General features: G+C 33.9%; 1 protein-coding gene across 1 annotated transcript in view; it reads right to left on the bottom strand.

The window, feature by feature from the left end:
* Positions 1 to 20,175, bottom strand: part of LOC106476885 (A-kinase anchor protein 13-like) — a 245,164-nt gene that overhangs the window by 126,805 nt on the left and 98,184 nt on the right. The gene's annotated exons all lie outside the window — the stretch shown is intronic.

The raw sequence follows: 20,175 nt of genomic DNA, 5'->3' as shown, positions 1-20,175 counted from the left end.
AGACAATTTCATTTAATAAATGTTTTGTTTTGATATATAAGTTGTTCGGATTTTTTCATCTAAAAAAAGTGACATTAATTTCTTGACGACTTAATGTATACAGGAAAATATGTATGAATGATCATTTTCCATTATAAGTGTTAAACAACTTCCATCTTATAAATTTACACGTATCCAAAGGTGCGAGTACTAGGGGTGCTGCAGTAACCCCTGGTTTTACGTGGCTCCTATCATGGGGTTTCGATTTTGTCAATGTTTTTCAACACCCTCTCTACAGAAATTGATGTATCACAACTTAAGCCCATTAACTTATCCTTATCACAAAAATACCAAATATAATACCGTCAGATAAACCTGAAACTGGCCAGGCATGGCCAGGTGGTTAGGGAACTCGACTCGCAATCTGCGAGTTCGAATATTCATCCCACCAAACATGCTCACCCTTTCAGCCGTGGGGGCGGTATAATGTGACGGTCAATCCCAGTATTCGTTGGTAAAAGAGTAGCCCAAGAGTTGGCGGTGGGTGGTGATGACTAGCTGTCTTCCCTCTAGTCTTACACTGCTAAATTAAGGACAGCTAGCGCAGATAGCCCTCGTGTAGGTTTGCGCGAAATTAAAAACAAACAAACCTGAAACTGAAGAAAAAGCAACAAAAATAAAATTGCGCTATTAACTAAATACAGTTTGAAACGATTTTTATATTATTGCTGAATTTCTTAGATAAAATGCACCAAAGATAAAATACACATTATCTAAACTGCTACAGTGTAAACGACAAATATCTTATCGGCTGTGTGGAATGTCAGTATTGCCTTCGGTATAAACTCAGATTCATGCTTACTACGTTCACCTCATTTCATAAGCAATATCGGGAAATGGAAACTACAAGGTGCTAGGTTATTGGTTAATAATGTGAGACAACAGCCATTGACAGAAAGCTTATATTTAAGGCAAAAACCAAAACACACGACTGTTTTATTTCTTTTAATAGCCATCAAAAGTATTGTTTCTTGGACTGCTGGGGAAGCAAAATAGCTTTAATATAGGAAAACGTACAATAATATAATTTATCACATGCTACACTTGTTTTTTATAGAATTATGTTTTAAGTGTAAAATAATAAAAAAAAACTTACTTTCACTTACTTGCAGCATGTTAATATTCAAAAGAATATATGTTCCATATACCTTGAGGAGAGTAACATGAATTGCATTCGCGTTACTCTAAGACGCTGTTCTCCATCAGCTTCTTTCTCCATTAGAAATGGTGGCGGCAGTCAGCGGAATCTTCTGTGCGACAAAGGAGGTAGGTAATATGTTCTTGTACATATATTCTAATTTTTATTTCTGAATTATTTTTAGTCACACTCCGTGCGTGGGTCTGTAATTTGTCCCATTGACATCACTTGCTTCTTAATCTGTTACGAAAATCTGGAACTTCTCTTCTACGAGTTCAATGGCTGTGTTGACAAGTTTGTTAAATAAACTGACTTTTAAGTTTTGTTGTGGATTGACGATATGTTCATTACAACTTTCACATGGAAACTGTCTGTTCATTTTTCTGAAGCAATTAAGCTGTTCTTAAGGAAATTTCCCTGTGATTTCCATTTCTTCTGCAAATTCATTTGCATTCACTACGGCCTTTACCAGTCCTGTACTGATGAAGAAAGTACTTCGACTTTTATAGTTACAGTTAAATTTCAGAGATGTCAAGATCACTATCTTGCAGCTGCTTGTTAGCGAGGCTGATCTAAAACAGAAGTCAGGTCATATCACATTAAACTTAGCATCTTGGTAGCGATCACTTTCACTTCGAAACGCGACTTTGTTTCACTGGCTTCTACGAGATTGTTATTTTATGAAATGGAGACCAGAGCGTTGTAGACCTCTCGTAGCTGGCGTCGGAGTGCTTGAACAGCATCAGTTCTACTATTCTATTGTGTTATTTTGTGGCTTGACAGTTAGCTATGAAATGTGTTCTTGCAATATTTGACTCCAATGAGACGAAGCAGAGAAGTAGACGCACATTCTTTGAATCAAGTTTAAAGAACGTTATTGCCTCGGTATAAAAGTTGACTGTGTCATTCAATTTAAGAAACAGATTACGTGCATTGCACGATATAAAAAAAAAGTCCTTGGATTTCATTCTCTAATTTCTTTCGTGATGATTTCTTTGTCATACCCTTGGCTTATAGTCTTTTTTTAAATAGTGCCATATCCTCACGTTTGGTCATTCTGGCACTTCTTGTATCTTTCAGCAGCAAATGTCCGATGAACTGCTCATTGATATTGACCTCACTAATTCCAAGCAGTAGCTATAACAACCCGAATGTCCATTGTTTAATTTGAATTATACCTGGAATACAATCGAGTATCATTTGGCACTTCTAGTAACAGTCAAAACTTATCTAGATTTTATTGGACGACAGATGAACAAACTCATTATGGTTGTTCTAGCCTAGATACAGTTTAACATTTTCTTACGAGGCGGTTCATCTTAAGAGTTTCATTTAGAAAATATAGTAAACAATTTAATAAATTTTCATTTTCGGAAGTGAAAAGCTTCTCATGACTTCTATGAAAAGTACTCTGAGTTTCACGAAATCTTATCTAGCCTTTCAAGTACAGCTTGCCAATATGCACTGTTTATTGATCAATCAGACATAGTTATTATTTGTATTAGATTATTCGGTTCATTATCGGTTGATAATTATTTCGCAGTTGAAATGCTTTGACATAATCTGCTGCTTTTTCGTAAACTCGTATTCTAGCGTTGTAAGTCCGCAGACATACCGCTGTGCCACTGGGGGGCGAGAAGCTTTGTAATATGCAATTTCTGAAACAGCGAAGAAGGAAGCTGTTTCTTAACTTGTTTTCTAACGATAGTTTCATCTATGTTTAATCGGTGACAAGTTGCAAACATTTGAGAGAAGCGCCCCCCCCCCTTTTTTTGTTTCTTTAGATATGAAACCAGAAAGAATGTGTTTTCCATCAGCCACGTTCTTCTTATTCATTGTTTCACCACTTTTGGTTTATCACTATTTTTTCTACCGCAGCTTCAATTATTTTTCACTTTTTTTTACAAACTTAAAAATACTTTTATAAAAATATTTTTAATGTGCGCGCTCTATAAAAAAATAAACCAAGTCTAATTTTATGAACTTGTGGCTTGCTTATATGACAAAGAATGGAGACAACATGTGGTGGATTGTTTTTGTTTTTGAATTTCCGCAAAGCTACACGAGGGCTATCTGCGCTAGCCGTCCCTAATTTAGCAGTGTAAGACTAGAGGGCAGCTAGTCATCACCACCCACCGCCAACTCTTGGGCTACTCTTTTACCAACGAATAGTGGGATTGACTGTCACATTATAACGCCCTTACAGCTGAAAGGGCGAGCATGTTTGGTGGGACGGGGATTCGAACCCGCGACTTTCAGATTGGGAGCCGAGCGCCTTATCCACCTGGCCATGCCGGGCACCAGCCGGAGGGACAACTGCCAGTCAAAAGATTAGAGTAATCCAAATTTCCAAAAGAAAACTTAATACATGTACTTTAAAGGAGAATTGTCTATATTTTAAACCAAAAGGCCGTTTACAATTTTCATTTCCACTTAGTAACTATTTGGTAATTAAATTGCTTATAGCCAATGTTATATAATAACATTAACAGCATATAACCTGCAAAATGAAATTTGAAAAGTCAATATTTTAAGTCGTGATTAAAATTCTAATAGCTAATAATATTACTGAAATAACAATTACCGTAGACAATGAGTTAAATCATAGTTGAAAGGTCAACTGTTTAAGTGTAGTATAATTTTACCTTGGAAAATTAATAAAATAAAACATATATTTTTCTATTTAAAAGGATAAAATAATCATATTTGTATTTGTCAAATGTTAACCATAAAAAGGCGGAAGTTGTCCACCGGCAATTGTCCTGTTCCCTATAGAAATTACCTAGTGTCTAGTATTTCCTAGAAATTCTGTTTACACATTTCTATTCTGGCGCTCTCTACCCCAAATCAAAAGTAAAAAAGGTGATAAATTATTACTGTAAATGAATACAACGTATAAATGTTATTAAAAACTATACTTTCATAGCTGATGTAACTTTAAAATATGTAAAGGTGTTTATATTTATAAATATAAGTAATGTGATGCATACTTGCTAACCATGTTCAGATGTTTAGAAACTGTACTACAAACACAACATAGTGATTATTATTTTAAATATTTCAGCATGACAAAGCATTAAATGAAATACTTTAATATAAAACACAGAGCACTATACTGTCTCTATATCTAACAAAATATTATAACTGACATTCACGTTTAAAAATAATCTCAATTGTATGTGTAGGTAAGATCTATACACTAGAGTATGTAAATATTTTTGTTACATGCAAAGAATGTTTTCCAAATTAATATAGATAGTTTATGAATTTCATTTCCTTGGCTGTGTAATTGAGTTTGGCTTGTTTAGATCATGTTTTATAGTATTAGTCATACCAATGGGGAATCTCTTATTCCTGAAAAACTTCTTGATGACAAATTACACATGTAATGTTTATGATTTTCTTCACACTGTTTAACTGCATTTAATCTTGTCTTTCTGAATAACATTTTCATGAAATTTGCAAACTCAAAACAAAGACCTGTAAAAATGTTTTTATGGTAAACCTCACAATCCAATTTACCACTGTTATTATGAAAACGCAATCTGATGATCTTGCTAAGATTTTATACTGTAAAACGAATACCGTTGTTTTAGTCTTGTGAAATTCTGAACACTGAGGGACTTATTCAGAATCTTTAAATATGCTAAGATTTTATACTGTAAAACGAATATCGTTGTTTTAGTCTTGTGAAATTCTGAACACCGAGGGCCTCATTTAGAATATTTAAATATGGTAAAATATCACTTTACATACCTTCATAGTACAAGAATTTGAACACTAGATATTCTTCTAACCACCATTGTTTTTCATAAAAACAAAGATGAGTAAAAACAAAAGGAGATAATATTTTTCTCTTGGCTATATTACATGTCTCACCATAAAGAGTGGAATTTCTTGGTAGCATAATTCAGTTCAAAATTCTATATTTTGGGAACCACATATAATTTCCACAGCCATCATACACTTGAACTATATAGGCCTTCTCCTAACAACATAATATCAATTTAAAAACACCATACGTACGTCCATGTATACGTCTTTGTAGCACTCAGGGTGTATTGGTTCCACCATGAGTTAGCTACAGAACCCCGTAAACGAGTATGTAAACGCCTATAAGATCCAGTGTACTGGAGCACGCCTTACGTAAGAGTGACGTAGCTGTCCATTAAAATTATTCTACGGTCTTAATAGAGGGCAAGGATGAACGCAGACTAAAAAAATAAATAAAATAAATAGAATAATACTTGCTTATCAGCAGTGAGGTCACAGCTCAATCAACTGGGCTCAACACTTAACTTGTTACTTTATGTTATAAAAGAAAGTCGTCTGGGCTTTGTACTGACGAAATTTACTGGAGATGTACTATTTAAAATAGTACATACGCTATATGTATCTTCAAGATTAACATATTGTATATTACATATTGCAGTTCAGAGTACTTGAAATCCAATCAATGAAACACTGAATGTGCATTTTAAAGGGAAAATGAAGGTCGTCCCAACGACTTGGATGTCCACGTGAGATTCGGAAAACGTAACTATACAGTTATGCATACCACGAATAGAATAGCTATTTAACACAATGACAGCACTGAACAAACTCACAAAAACAAACAAATATGGATTATCAAGAAGTTCAAATTTACAATTACAGTAGAAAAACAAGATCATTTTACAAAATTCATTATACATGTATATAGATATACAGAAAACAATATTTCATATATTAACTCCTTCGGAAACAAACTTAGTTGATTTGTAAGTCAATTTGTAAGTTATGTATAAATACCGAAATAGTATCACAAATTATAAAAGTATATATTTAAATTTTTATAGAAAATAAATAATTCATTACAAAGAGCATGGAAATGAATGCGTATAAGATGGAACGTATAACAGGTCCATATGAAAAATTATAACATGGACAAGTGACAGATATCGTCTATTTCCGAAATATAAACAATATTTAGTTATTGTTTTATTTTAATAAAAGTAACCAAAACAGTTTTTTTTAAAGAAAAAATAGAAATATTTAGAAGAAAAGCTTAGAGCAGTTACATGGAAACCTAGTATAAAGGAGAGGTTACTGCTTAAATTTAATGGGAGTCTGTCTTAGTAGAATTGGATGAAGATCGATGTTTCTGGACATCTACGTTTGTCGTTATTATACAACATGTCCTTAAGACAGCATGCACAACAGTTATTTCTGAGGTACAAAAGAAAGAGGCTTCCGGCTCTGTATTTAATCTATATTACTTATTTCTTGCTCTGTGATGACTTACTCGTCTCACTGAGCACAATAATACAAGATAAAAACGGACAGGCATTTCCCAAATTTTATTTCACACTCTTATGGATAAGAAGCTATTTTCTGTACACTGATACAGACAAGATAAGCAGTTGCACACAGATCAACCTAATGTAAGGAAAGAAACAAGACAATGAAAGTCATAACAAAGAAAATGCCAAACAGGAAGGCTTCACAAGTTGCACATATTAAGCAATCTGGAGACTATGAATCTTTCTAAGTAATTGTCTATTCGAATAACAACGGTACGAAGCTATAATACTATAAACTACTGAAAAAAATACACAGCTTTGGCAATGAGAAAAAAAATAGCTAATTATTAATACACATATGTATATAAAAACACTGAAGGGACTCGTTTCTGCTTATAGATCCGGCATACACAGTTCTCAGAACTTCGCGCATGTTAAGAGGTCTTTTGATAGGCAGAAAAAAAACAACAAAAACACGTCAGCCTGTCACGCTATATGAAAATAACTGTTGCTGTATAAGTGTAATTAAACTAAATATACTACCTTACATGATCGATTAGTGAAACATATTTTGTGCTTTAAAATAGAACAAATAAACGAAAACGGTCTTCCCAAATTGGAGTAAAAGCACGTCCGGAGGCCGTATATATATCAAACAGTTAGTTATATCTTTTCGACCAAAATTTCTGATTCAGAATTTCACAATACACATATACACATTATTAAGAAGTACAGGTGATTGTCACAAGACAACTATGGTCTCTGTGAAAACTCTATTTTCATAGATTTACTATTAACCTTTTTCTTTGGTGTCTTGTTATGACGTTTTGCTATTAAAGAAAGTGACAGAGAAAGAAACACATTTATATATTATTTTCTAAACTACAATTATTGATTTTAAAACTAGGCCTTGAGTTTTGGTAATTGGCATATTCAATCTTAGTGGCACCTAATATCAAACACAGATTAAACGGACTCCATACAACAGTACTTCTTTAGAAAAGCTACCAGTTAGCAGCACCCACCGCCTACATAGCTAACCCCGACAGAAAATTTTTATAACGTGTACACAGATAGAAGTACGATAACACGAATCGATCACACGTGAAGATACAATACTGGAAATAATTGTGAAAATTGTAACACAAATCATTTTATATGACACATATCGTATATTGTTATAATATAAAATTCATCTAGTGTTATGATTACGGAAAACAATTTACCTCTTAACGTTCGAAAGTTCGTATTATATAACTTCTACAACACAAAATAATGATCGACTGAACATTTTCAAGTCTTACTGCTTTTTCATCACCAAACTATGAAAGTCAGTTGTATACACTTTGTGTTTAATAACGAATCTGACATGCACTGAATATAATAGTATAAAACAAAAACCTACCTATAAAACATATGCAAGAACGAACTCTCAAAAACAAGATTTAGGGTCAATAAAATATTGTGAGTGGTAGAAATTACACAATGATGGTTTAAAAAACTGATCTACTAACAGTTTAATACTGATAACTTTGATGATAAAAGTGTGAAAACGTGTGACTTAACTGTTCTTGTTTTCACATGTCCATGTAATTATAATCACACATTTTTTTTTCTGATTTTCTTTCCTTATTTTTACAAAATGTCCACGAATGCAGGTAACACAAAACTGAAGTAGAAATAATACTAAGAGGCAAGAGTAATAAGAAAAACAGACAAAAACTGCACTTATGTCTGTATCGTGTAAGGTTGGATACGACAAAAACAACAATATATGTATCTGAATGTCTGAATAACTGAAGGTATCTCATTCACATTTTACCATTTCAATAACTAAATTGATGATAAATTACTAAAACCTTTTTACTGTACAGTCGCGGTATCAAACGTCGATTCAAGCATATACTCTTTAAAGTACGTGTTTGTGGGTATGTTGGTAGAAAAAAAAAGCACAAACTATGAAATGTACCACAAACCCAGCACACGGTTAAAATGAGCGTAACTGATTTATAGTTACTACGAGCTCTCAAAATCCTTTGCTCTTCACACATTTTATTTAAATTAATTTAAATAACATTATATATGTATTAACAACCCAAAAAATCTAGTAGTACAAAATTGTAAAAAAAAGCATGTGAAATAAACATTTGGTGGAACTGCTGAACCAATCCCAGTTGACAACAGATATGTGTATATATATATATATATATATTTAAATAATTAAATAAAGTACCCTGTTATGTAAAAACTTAAAACTTATTTATTGTCGGGTATACAGATTTTAATACCTATTGTTACAACGTTTCACCAAGTTAACCTGGCATCATCAGGTACAACTACCTGATGATGCTAGGTAATCTGGTGAAACGTTGTAACAATAGACATTATATTACGTACATCCGAAATAAACAAGTTTTAAGATTACGTTTTTGTCTTTTTTTATTCTTCTTTCTAACGAAAACGGCAGAAAAACATGAGTACTTAAAAACTGCATATTACTAAATAGTTCTGAAGTTTCCAAATTAGTCTTAGTGATTTAAACCATAGAATAAATCAGTGTTGGTTTATATACGGATAGAGGGCATACAAACAAACCACATACATCTCAAATGACAGAGGTTTGAACAGCACACTGCATATAAGAGACAACTGGAATACAACTATATATGGTTGGGTCAATACATCTTCATGATTTACCCATCTAGATGAAATATATATCTCGCATTATTCCACTGTTTTGCTATTTGCTCTGGTATCTTTAACGACTGATTACAAACCAATGCCACCAACTATGCTCTCGACCGGAAAGTCAGGGTTTTTAATATTCGTGTAACGAAGTACAACTGAATTAAATTTTTTACTTTTCATCGCTTTGTGCTTATGACAAGCGTTAATCTAATACTGACAAACGCACCAGTCAAATTCAAATAATATATTTTTATATTCCATGAATTAACACTTACACCGACTCTTCAATTGTCATACCAATTATTATTTTTTTCAACAAAAAATATATATAATTACTTTGAAAAAGCTGATAAAAATTATGCCTCCTTGCAGACAATGGGAAATATAACTATAAAGAAACATGGACTAATTAAGTTTCCACTAGCGTACGTGTTTCGTAGTTAACCCTTCAGACCTATCCGAGGGTTAGCTCGAACTTAATCATCGATGGTTAAAATATCTTCCTACCTAGTTCTGACGTTGGGCCTAGACTTAGTTCATTATACACCTCACGACCTACTTATGAATTATTAATGTATATCAACTACATTTATATTTTATACAAATTCTTACCCTCATAATATTTTAACATCCTACAATTTTAACCATATTTTCATCCACGTTCAGAATGGATTAGCATCATATTTTCATAATGAAGTCAAACTTCAGCTCCTCTTGTGTGGTATTGTGAGTAAATCAAGTTTCATTGAATATTCAAAATAACAAATGTTGAAAACCAAAACTATAGGTCACCTACACATATATAAAAAATATATTTCATTGTTTCGTAGCTCTGTTTATTTACATGTTATTGACTTCAGTGAATAGAAATACATTTACGTTAAATGTAAACGATGAAATTTACTCAAAGTATTGTATTATAGGATTTTTTCTTCATTTTATTTTAATATCCGTATCTTGACGTGAGATTTATCAAACAAATGAAGTGTTACTTCTAAAGCCACAAGGAAAACTATTTAAGTCACAAGTCTTACTTCATAAATTTGCAGTAGTTCAGCAAGTCGGACGTGACACTACAATGCTACAGAATTAGTTGAAAATTATAAAACTTATTTAATCCTTTCCTCACCAGGAGTCCTCCTCGAATACGTAAACCTTACAGTTCTGAGATTTCATCGAAACCTAATTTAACTATGCGACGAACTGTAAAAATAATTTGATAAAAAAAAAACAGTGCGTGAGAAGATGAGTACTATATTGGACGTAACTTCACGTAAGTGCTGAGAAGCTATATAAATATGGAAACCTCAAGGAAACAACAGAGAAACCAGATTGATTCACTTGTTATTTAATAAAGTTCGCTGTAGGAAATAGAAGAGCTAAAATGTAAAGTAAATCTATTTCATGTAGAATGAGTGCGAGAGAAAAAAAGAAGACAATAACAAAGAAAACCTTATTAATTATATTGTCACCTTTTCCATGACTTGCCCCCCAGTGGCACAGCGGTATGTCTGCGGACTTACAACGCTAGAAACCGGGTTTCGATACCCGTGGTGGGCAGAGCACAGATAGCCCTTGTGTAGCTTTGAGCATAATTACAAACAAACAAACAAACCGATTCCATGACTTTGGTAGAGCTAATCAAGAAACTATACTTGTGCCTGCTTTACGGTTTCTGAAATCTGAGAGAGATATCCATAATTCACAAAAAATATTTCTAACACAACTTATAGATGCAGCGGTGTATTAAGTTTATTTACTTATTTTCTGCAATAAAACTAAAAATAAGATAAATTTGAAAAGAGCAGTATAAATTCTTGTTTGCAGACATCAAACAAGTTCGGAAAATGATTGTTTATAGATATTATCTATATTACATATTTCGGAATGATAACATATAACGCAATAAATAACAACAAATTACATCGACACATTACTTTTGTTTGTTTTGGTTTGAATTTCGCGTAAAACTGCTCGAGGCCTATCTGTGCAACCGATCCCTAATCTTGAAGTGATAGACTAGAGGGAATGCTGCTAGTCAATACTACACATCGCCAACTCTTGGGCTACGTTTTACCAAAGAATAGTGGGTTTGTTTGTTTGTTTGTTTGTTGTCTTTCTTTTAATTCCGCGCAAAGCTACAAGAGGGCTATCTGCGCTAGCAGTCCCTAATTTAGCAGTGAAAGACTAGGGGAAATGCAGCTAGTCATCATCACTCACCGCCAACACTTAAGCTACTCTTTTACCAATGAATACTGGGATTGACCATCAAATTATAACGCCCCCCTCACACACACAGCTGAAAGGGCGAGCATGTTTCGTGAGACGAGGATTTGAACCCGCGACCCTCAGATTGCTGGGTCGAAGAATAGTGGGATTCCTCGTCAATTTATAACGCTCTCATGGCTGGAGTTGCGAGCATGTTCGGTGACGGGATTCATCCCGCGATCCACTTATTGAGGGTCAAGTGCCTTAACCACCAGCCCATGCCAGTCTCCGACACATTATTAAAGGATTTAGATATTTGACAGGAACGATTTGATTATTTAAAACACATGAAAAGCAAATTTCGCACCATTCGTCAATATACTTTACAAATTTACAGAATATATTAATTTTCAAAAAAAAACACTAGTTAAAAAGTCACCTACAGCCTTATACATATACGGGTCATCTTATATCTTATCGACAAACAGATGTACCTATGAAAGTTATTTACCTCCAACAAGCAGCCTCACGGGTTTTCACAGTTTTCTATGCAAATCCGAAATATTTATGGTGATATATCGGTTACAACGAACCATACAACTCTATGAACTTCATGCTCTTAATGACAAACATAAACATTGTCGCCCTCCCCCGGAGGCTCAGCAATAAGATTGACTACTTATAACGCCAAAATTTAGGGTACGATCCCTGCGACGGCATGGGGGTGGGGGAGTCTTAAAGAAAACAGTATAAAAAATAAAAGCGTTAATAACGATGACAGACAGAAAACTCGAACAACTTATAAAGGTGCAAAGCCTCAGAAGAAATGTGATTAGAAAACACAATCAGATCTTTTGTGCACAAAGTGCTCGTGACTGAGTTTATCTACGAATTTTTCACAGTCTACCCCAATATAAAACTAGGGGAGAAAAAAGTTGTTGTAGTTAGTCTAGAAAGTCATATTTGTCAGCTAAAGTTACTGTTTTATCAGAACAGTACAGGACATTTATTGTTAAGTATCTGAATGGATTTGATCGAATTTCATGATGTCGAGAATTTCGGTTATTTACAAATCACATAATGAGTCTTTTTGGAGGACCTATAAATTAGTGTCCAAACCTATACAGCCACTGAAAAAAAGATAAGAAACAACGAAAGTTCACACACGCAAAAACAAACAAACCTATTTTGTTAATACATTTTATTTTTACAATTTCTTAAAGGCGGGTTAAGCCGTTGTATGTCGCTGAAGTAAACTAACATGTCTCGATCATTCGCGATCTTTTTTCTAACCATACAATATATTTTTTAACATTTTCATAAGTAAATACGTATTTGTCGGAATGCAAAAGTGCAGTAACAATTACGCTAATATGTCATGCTTATGGGATAGTTTTTTTTTCAAGTCTTACATAATTTCTAAAACCATTTTCTATATATTAAAGCTGGCCATTTTGTAGTTAAATGGCCCATTTTACTTCGTCTAGAAATTAATTATTAATATATTATCAATTAACTTCAAAAATTCCACTAATGTAATTTTAATGGTTGTAATAGTGCGTCCATGAATCAACTTTTTTTTTACAAATTATATATTTTTTATATAGAAAGACATAACATAAAGCAGTTAAATTTTGAAAATTCCACGTTGATGCCTACTTTCAATGAATACTTGGTTGCTAACACCATTCAATTACTAGCGAAACCATATTTCACGTGGACCATGCAGCAGCATTTTACAGGGCTCTTAATTTCTGTTAACTATTGTTATCTCACGCCCCTCACGATGGGGTGAACGTGTGGACTTCATCCAATTGGTAAAATAGACTATTGCGCCCGTGCATGCAATTAGTAACATATAACATCGTTGAAAATCCTGTTGTTGTTTAATGGTGGTTGGTAGAACCATTTCTGTTTAATTTGATAAGTACTTTGATTAGACAACAAACTTATCTGTTTTCCTAACGATAACAATGAACATATTACAGAGAAAAACTAAATCAGTCAACAGAGGCATTTTTGAGGTGTGTTATTCATTTAAAATGTTTGCTCTTTATTAACTTATCTAAGTAACACCGATCTCTGTAAAGTTTAGTAGCTGGAAAACATTTCTGATAGATAATACGGTGGTACTACGAAAAATCTAAGCAAGTAACAAATGCCAATAATTACAAAAACATAAGACGCCATGTCAACGATTACCAAAACATAATACGTCGGCATACAACACAAACACGGTCGTTTTTAAGTAACAACGCTGTTGACAGAGTATTAAAAAAAAACATTTGTTCAAGCTCAAGTTGATAAAGCATAATCTGTTGATTGGTAATTTGTAACTTTTGGTAGATGAACACCTTACAAGGTACAGAACACACTACCGAACACCTTACAAGGTATAGAACACATTACCGAACACTTTTCAAGGTACAGAACACATTAGCGAACGATGGTTCTAACCTGCGATAGTACTAATTTGTATAATTTACTAATAATATCACCGTAACTACTCGTTTCATTTGATTGAAAAACCTTTTATTTTAAACACTATCCATTTAAATGAAATAAAGCATTAGAATGTAGTTTAAAAATAGGTAATATAGAAGAGTAATCATGGTCTTCACATTGAAAAAAAAACAAAAAAAAAAACGCCGCACGTTCTTTAGGTACACGTATTTGGTGCTACTAGCGATACTTAACTGGCTGTATATGGCAAGCTTGCGCTGCAAGAACACGTTATTGCGGCCCCTTAAAAGAACTTTCTTTGACTGAAGCAAAACAAATCTTTACCAGAAAGTCACCGTTCAAAACAAGGGCCCTACTACAATACCCTCGCCCCACCCCTTCAAGGAGGGAGGGTAATAAAGACAACTGATGATATAAATAATATTCACTTATATAAACATTTCGGATTTTACTTAATACACGTGTGTTATACAGAATATGTTATGGAAACAACTTCTCTGACTTCTTGTACAGGAGGCATTCAAGCACATTACATTGAAGCAGGTAAAAGTGTTTCCGTGTTCTTCACCACAATAGTCCGTCCGATCCAATGCACGGAAGGAGCTACTACGTAAAACATGGTGATAGTGTTTTTTTTAAATAAAACAACAAATGTTGTTGTTTTTTTAATAAAAGGCATTATATAAATGAAAAATCGAATTTCCCATGAGAGTGAAATTCCATGTGTGATTACAATTGAAACATTGTTATTAATACTTATGACTGAAAGTTTAAGTTCAGCACAAACTGAAACTACTTAAATACAGCCTGACAACCCTTCGAATGTTTAGAATTATCCCCTAGTTCCTAGCTAACGACCGAACTTTCGAACAAATCCCTAATATGCGTGATACTATAATTAATATAAGTTTTATGTGATATCACATATATTACAGTTAAACAGATTAAATACAGTTTAAGCTCCTGTAAGGTCAAACTTTCATGAAGTGTGAAGCCTTTCACAACACAGTTACGTCCCACTCTTGGGAATATTGTTCCTGGAAGTAGTTTTGATCACGAGTTATATAGACATTAGTGGAGACTAAATGGGTTATAGGACATAAAGACTATTACTTTATTCCAAGTTTCTATATAGCTCGTAATATTTCACAGCCCATCGATCCAGAATGTCTCTCTCTCTCTCTCTCTCTATATATATATATATATATACTCTTGTGTACTGTTCTTTCAGCCAGTGTTACGCAAGCATGCACATCTGAGTAGGTATGCATTTTAACTACTGCATGTCGTCACCTTTTGTAAGACCATCTTTCAAAACTATGTTTCTATTGTATTTAACATGGATCAAGAAAGGCATATGAAAGATTCTTGTTTTCTACAAAATATAGCTTTGAAAATAATTTATCTGATCATGATATCTATCATGCTTTGTGAGATATCACATTGGCATTACTGTTTTCTTTATGCATATATAAATTTAGAGTAACATGTTATTTTCTGTAAATAAGAATATTATTTTAATAATAACAACAATTTATTTTTTTGCTACAGTTATGGTTAAAATTTTGTTTAAGTTAGAGCAAAAAGAAGTCTAAATACAGTTATTACATTTTTGTTTGGTTTTTAAAGTAGGGCAACACAATGAGCTATCTGCGCATTACGCCACCGTGCGAAATCAAACTTTGGACTTTGCGATGTAAATCCGTGAACCAATCGCTGACCTACCAGGGGACATTCTAAATGGTGTTACCATCTGTACGTATCAGTGTACTGAATGCGCTGAATCATGTCAATCTAACGAACAATTATAACCTCATAATTAGTGTGCTAGACAAACCACATTAAATAATTTAAGTTTACAATGGTTTCTAAATATTTATAAATAGTTCAAGATCATTAATCATGAGCGTTTTACATATTTTGTTCTAACAGTATATCTCCACATAAATGACGATATGATTTATTTTCAAGACATTCATTATTCAAAGTACACTCATATGCACGTGGTTTCCTGAAAAAGTAATCTTATCTTTGAAAGTGAAGGTTTTTATTTAAATTAATTACACTATTTCTGAACATTTTCTGAAAACGTCAACTTTTAACCATAATCGTCCAGAATTAAGTATATATTATTTTCTTCACTCTCTTAAATATTTAATGACTGTAAGGGTATACTGCAATAGCGAAAAGAGAAACCTCATACTGTCAACCATTATAGTTACCATGGATATGGAGCTGTTTCTTAAAAGTGCTTCTACAGTGGTACAGTAACAGAAAAGGGGAGAAAGCAAAACAAAGTACATATAAAAGAAAGTCAAAGATATCCTAAAATATAACATGTTTTTAACAAATTAGTTCCTTAACTAATTTTATAATAGAACTGTGGCACGTACATTACTACAGCATGAAGAACAGCTTAAAAAACAGCCGTATCATTTGGGGGGAAGGTAAAATATATAGAAAATCAATACTTAAACAGTCAAGCAAAACAAAATCAAAAGGAGGGACTGCGTTAAAAACAGCCTGTGATAAATGATATCCAAATAAACGAAAACAAGCCCAAACAAAAATCAAATCAAAGACGCTGCATAAATCAAGAGGATCCCCAGGCTATAGTGTGTGGTATAAAATGCGCCCTGGGTTTTGGAGGTGACTGAGGAAGTAGGACTCACACTGCGGTGGGGATAAACCATCTATCAGTCTTAACCTCCATTCGCCAGTCTCATACGAAGAAATTCAAAAATAAAAATAAAATAATCAAAAGAAATACAAATTGGGAGAGCGAGATGTGGGTGGTCCAGCCCACAACGTCCCACATCTGTATCACCCTTCACTAACCCCAGCAGAAAGCTGTGGGAAGGTGACTGCTTTCCAAAATAAAATAATCAAAAGAAATACAAATTGGGAGATCAAGCCCACAACGTCCCACATCTGTATCACCCTTCACTGCCTGCAGAAAGTTGTGGGAAGGTGATTGCTTTCCAAAATAAAATAAATATATAAACATGAAAAAGAAAAACGAAATAAGGTACTACCACTTAGGAGTAAATAAGATAAACTTACCTCCTGAAGTTGGCATTCCAGCTTCCATTGTAGTAGTAAAGCAAAAATTAGTAGCACAATAGACAAATTATACTAGTATAAAATCCCAACCAAGTTTCTAAACTAACTAGTATAACTCTCATCCACTACCCATTAAGTCCACTGTAACTACCAATTTTCAGACTCTACACAAGCCTTTATAAGCAATAAGGTGTTCATCCGCATAAAGTAGTACCAAGTTGTTTAAATGGCCTTGTTAAAACTAAAAATACTAGCATAAGGACTGTCAAAAATGACGGAGCAAGTACTTTCACCCCCACCCCATAGTATACCCTAATCTCACATTTAATAGCAAACTGAAATAAATAAATTTTGCGAAATCAAGCTTGACAAATAAATGAGGCAGAAAAGTGCAGTTGAGGCAATCAAACGCCGTTAAATTCCTTTCCGAGTCAATCAAAGTTAAAATCGTTCATGAAAAGAATTCATGGCGTATTCATAGAATAATTATTGGTAAAAATCAGTTAGATTAACAACTTCTAATATAATGGCTTTTATGTCATGTTGCTTAGCAAAAAAGTAAAACCTAATATTATTGTTATTGTATGTACTGAAAGTATAAAATGAAATATATAGACAACAAACTGTAAAAATATTTGTTGACTGGCTGGAGTACCCAAAAGACAAAATGTGAAACTGCAAATTTGAATGCATCTCCGCAAATTTGGTGAATATCCATCAACAGGGGACTATGTAGTGGCACAAAACGCCCATGAAACCGGCAAAACTGGAAATCTGTATCTCTCCATGGACCCAATGAATCTCCTCCATACCAAACTTGGTGAAGATACATCAACAGGGGTGGGGGGGGGGGATGAAAGTAGTGATAAAAACCGCAAAACTGAAACTTTGTATGCATCTCCCCATGGCCACAATAAACCTTCATGCCAATTTTGGTGAAGATTCATCAACAAGGGCCGAAGTAGTGGTAAAAAACGCAAAAACGCCCATAGCTGGAATACTCATTCCCTGGAAGGAAGTTATGTACATTCATGATTAATGATAGGTTATCTTAGGCCATTAAATGTTGCTTCTCTTATATGTAATTGTAAAAGACGCAAAAACGCCCATAGAAACTGCAAAACACGAAAAGTGAAACTGCAAATTTGGACCCAATGAACTTCCATACCAAATTTGGTGAAGATTCATCTACAGGGAGCGAAGTAGTGATAAAAAAACACACATAAAAACCACAAAACAGAAAATCTGTATGTATCTCCCCATGAACCCAATAGCCTTTCATGCAAAATTTGGTGAAGATCCACCTTCAGAGAGTGAAGTAGTGGTAAAAAACGCCCATAAAAACAGCAAAACTAAAATTTTGTATGTATTTCCCCATGGACTCAACGAACCTCCATGCCAAATTTGGTGAATATCTATCAACAGTGGGTGAAGTAGTGGCGCAAAAACGCCCATATGAACCGAAAAATGCAAAACTGAAAAATTTTATGTATCTCCACACGGACCCAATAAACCGCCATACCAAATATGGTGAAAATCTACCCACAGAAGATGAGGTAGTGATAAAAAACGCCCATATATTCCGCAAAACTGAAAATCTGTATGTACCCCTGCATGGACCTAATGAAAGTCCATACCAATTTTGGTGAAGGTCCATCCACACCCTGCGAAGTAGTTACATGGACATACAACAGACAGTACTATTGTACCTTATAGATTTCTTAATTTAGAGTTTCCGTTCATTAAAGAGATTTGTTTTTAATTAAAAACGTTGATTACATAACAAAAAACAGCTTAATTCAGAAACGATTAACGTTTAAAAACTGAATCGATATTCATACTTTCATGATAAATGTTATGTACTTGGCTCAAGGCTAGGTGATCCTACACTTGTAAGGTTTCACGCACACTTCCCCGGCACGGCTTCCTTGCACATCCGTCACTGAAATCGTAATGGGCAGACAGTAATTGAACTATTCTATCTGGATAAATGCATTTTGGCTTCTATGACTCCTCTTATTTCGAGAAATCAAACGTGACGTGACACACACACGGGCTTTTATATAGGTTAGATATACGGAATTCCAATTATGTAGTCAAAATTACAATTTGTGTGTCTTGCTATCACATAGTACATACAAAAGTAATTATCAAGATATTGGTATTTTCAATCTGAACGGTACATTATGCAACACGTGGGCTAAACGGCCAGGTCAGATACCCATACGATTTAGGCATAGCCAACCCAAATTTAGAATTGCTTGCCACATGGATGATAAACAGTTATCATCCTTTTTTACATTTAAAAGAATAACGAGATAGTCTCTCATAATTATGATGCTCCCACAGCTGTAAAAACTGATTGTATTTAGCGGCAGACCACAGTAAGAACCTTGGACCTTCCCATCTGCGGATCGGTATGCTAGTCACTAAAGCACACCAGGTCTAATAGTAATCACATGAATATTACGTTATATCTGACTCTTTTGATCATTAACAATTTAAACTTATCATTAAGGTTTTTTATTTATTTATAATTCTTATAGTCTCTTCATTAGTCAGGTTGCCGACTATAAAAAAAAAAGCGTAAAAGTGTGTAAAGATAAATATTTTGTTTTGTTCTATAATGTATTTTAACAGTCTAGGTTAAAAGGGCTCTTCAACTTTAAGGATAACATCCACTAAATACCTCGCTATAGTGGTATATATTCGTTCACGTGCCCGAGGTGCAACAAGTGATATATATATATACTGAATCAATCGCTAGAAAGCTCTGCAGTCGAATGAAATAATACTGTATCGCCAAAGCCTGTAACACCAATAGTACTACCAACCACTGTTTAAACTAATGTAATATACCTTTCTTCTGCGTCATCCTCCCTCCCCAGGAAAAATTCCAACTTCGAATGCAAAAACCTCTTGCCATTAAGCAAAAAAAAAAAGAAAAGAAAATAATAATATTAATCAGAAGACGAACTCACTGCCACTATACCTTCAATTATGAAAACGCAAAGAACGAACAGAACATGGACTTAGTCCGTATTAAGACTGATACATAAGACGCTACTACAAAAAACTGCTAAATCGAAATGCTTCTGAAACAAAACTTTGTGATTTGGTTTAGTCTCCCTGGCCGGACCTTCGAGAAGACAACTCAATAAATCTAACATGCGTCTTCTTTTAGAGGATGGCTACTTTTTTTTTCATCTCTTTCTAGTACACAATATTTATTTGAATGTAGAAAAAATTCTCAACCATTCCAACTCAGCATCCGTCTGAATCTAGAACAGACAA

Source organism: Limulus polyphemus, unplaced genomic scaffold (genome assembly GCF_000517525.1).
Source record: "Limulus polyphemus unplaced genomic scaffold, Limulus_polyphemus-2.1.2 Scaffold7, whole genome shotgun sequence".
Lineage (NCBI taxonomy): Eukaryota > Metazoa > Arthropoda > Merostomata > Xiphosura > Limulidae > Limulus > Limulus polyphemus.
This window is presented reverse-complemented; position numbering and strand designations above follow the sequence as displayed.